Here is a 2,680-nt window from a genome sequence, read left to right as displayed (position 1 = left end):
CTCGGGGACTACAGCCCGCGAGCGTGCTATCGCACCCCCGCAGAGAAGAAAGTTGTCAATATCAACAAAGAGAAAGTGCAGTTGCCGAAGAGATCCGACCCGACTGCTCAGCAGTCGGCCCGAATCTCGGGGACTACAGCCCGCGGGTGCGCCAGCGCGCCCCCGTAGAGAGAGAAGACGAAGACTTACTCCGGCTCTCCATCAAGTCGGCGGTCTGCTGGTCCAGCTCTCGGATGTTGGAGTTGAAGGTGGCCACGTGAAGGTTCTGATAATCCTACAGTGAAGATATCAAACAATGTTAGTACTTGGAGCTTGCCAATTAAAGTTCCGAGCCGCCTGCTCAGCAGCCGGCCCGAAACTCGGGGACTACACCCAGTGGGTGCGCTGGTGCGCCCCCACAGAGAAGTACTAGAATCAGAAATAAAGAAGTAAGAAACATACCCGGATGGCCGCTCGCGAGTCCAAGAACGCCTTGTTGCAATGCTTGAGAGCGTCGGCCTCAGCTCGGAGCTTGGCCTTCTTCGGCGCGCTACCGAACAAGGCGGTGCTACCTCTTGAGCACTGCGTTGGTATTCCCTTGAAGAGGAAAGGGTGATGCAGCAAAGTAGCGTAAGTATTTCCCTCAGATTTTGAGAACCAAGGTATCAATCCAGTAGGAGGCTACGCGCGAGTCCCTCGCACCTACACAAAACAAATAAATCCTCGCAACCAACGCGGTAAGGGGTTGTCAATCCCTACACGGTCACTTACGAGAATGAGATCTGATAGATATGATAGGATAATATTTTTGGTATTTTTGTGATAAAGATGCAAAGTAAAATAAAAATAAAGTAAAAAGCAACGGAAATAACTAAGTGTTGGAAGATTAATATGATGAAGATAGACCCGGGGGCCATAGGTTTCACTAGTGGCTTCTCTCGAGAGCATAAGTATTTTACAGTGGGTGAACAAATTACTGTTGAGCAATTGACAGAATTGAGCATAGTTATGAGAATATCTAGGTATGATCATGTATATAGGCATCACGTCCGAGACAAGTAGACCGACTCCTGCCTGCATCTACTACTATTACTCCACACATCGACCGCTATCCAGCATGCATCTAGAGTATTAAGTTCATAAGAACAGAGTAACGCCTTAAGCAAGATGACATGATGTAGAGGGATAAATTCATGCAATATGATAAAAAAACCATCTTGTTATCCTCGATGACAACAATACAATACGTGCCTTGCTGCCCCTACTGTCACTGGGAAAGGACACCGCAAGATTGAACCCAAAGCTAAGCACTTCTCCCATTGCAAGAAAGATCAATCTAGTAGGCCAAACCAAACTGATAATTCGAAGAGACTTGCAAAGATAACCAATCATACATAAAAGAATTCAGAAGATTCAAATATTGTTCATAGATAAACTTGATCATAAACCCACAATTCATCGGTCTCAACAAACACACCGCAAAAGAAGATTACATCGAATAGATCTCCACGAGAGAGGGGGAGAACATTGTATTGAGATCCAAAAAGAGAGAGGAAGCCATGTAGCTAATAACTATGGACCCGAAGGTCTGAGGTAAACTACTCACACTTCATCGGAGGGGCTATGGTGTTGATGTAGAAGCCCTCCGTGATCGATGCCCCCTCCGGCGGAGCTCCGGAACAGGCCCCAATATGGGATCTTGTGGGTACAGAAGGTTGCAGCGGTGGAATTAGGTTTTTGGCTCCGTATCTGATCGTTTGGGGGTACGTAGGTATATATAGGAGGAAGAAGTACGTCGGTGGAGCAATAGGGGGCCCACGAGGGTGGAGGGTACGCCCTGGGGGGGTAGGCGCGCCCCCTACCTCGTGGCTTCCCTGTTGGTTGCTTGAAGTAGGGTCCAAGTCTCCTGGATCTTGTTCGTTCCAAAAATCACGTTCCCGAAGGTTTCATTCCGTTTGGACTCCGTTTGATATTCTTTTTCTGCGAAACTCTGAAATAGGCAAAAAATAACAATTCTGGGCTGGGCCACCGGTTAGTAGGTTAGTCCCAAAAATAATATAAATGTGGATAATAAAGCCCAATAATGTCCAAAACAGAAGATAATATAGCACGGAGCAATAAAAAATTATTGATACGTTGGAGACGTATCAGGCGGCGCCCTGTTTACGCTTTCGCGTGCCGCCTCGAGCAGTCGGCTCGGTGGAGGGGCCCACGTCCGCCTTGCCGGTGCCTCGTGAAGGGCGCGGCTCGTCCTCCTCCTCCTCCTCCTCGAAGTCGTCCAGCCACGTCTCGACGCCGCCTGCTCCGTAGACGCCGCCTGTGGCGTCATCTGCCAAGGCGGCCGCCCCCAAGTCGGGGTCGTCCATGTCGCTCACAGCTTGGTCCGGTTCATAGGGACCACTCGCCCCCACAATGGCAGCCGTCACCTCAAACATATAGATCTGTTTCAAAAAGCAGGAGGCCGACTGTTCGATACAACAAGATAGAATCAAGATGAAGTTCTGAAGGGAGAAAAGATTGAAGAACTTACGGCAGGCGGTGGGTCCGCACGGGAGTACGACTGCTTGCCGAACTGCCAGGACCCCTCCAGCTTGAGGTCGGAGATCTCGTTCACCAAGTTCGCCAGTTCAGCAGCCGACATCTCCTTGGTGCTCAGCCGGCACGGGTCGTGATGCCCGCTCATCCGGCTGATCAAGTGAGG

Source organism: Triticum aestivum, chromosome 1D (assembly GCF_018294505.1).
Source record: "Triticum aestivum cultivar Chinese Spring chromosome 1D, IWGSC CS RefSeq v2.1, whole genome shotgun sequence".
Lineage (NCBI taxonomy): Eukaryota > Viridiplantae > Streptophyta > Magnoliopsida > Poales > Poaceae > Triticum > Triticum aestivum.
This window is presented reverse-complemented; position numbering follows the sequence as displayed.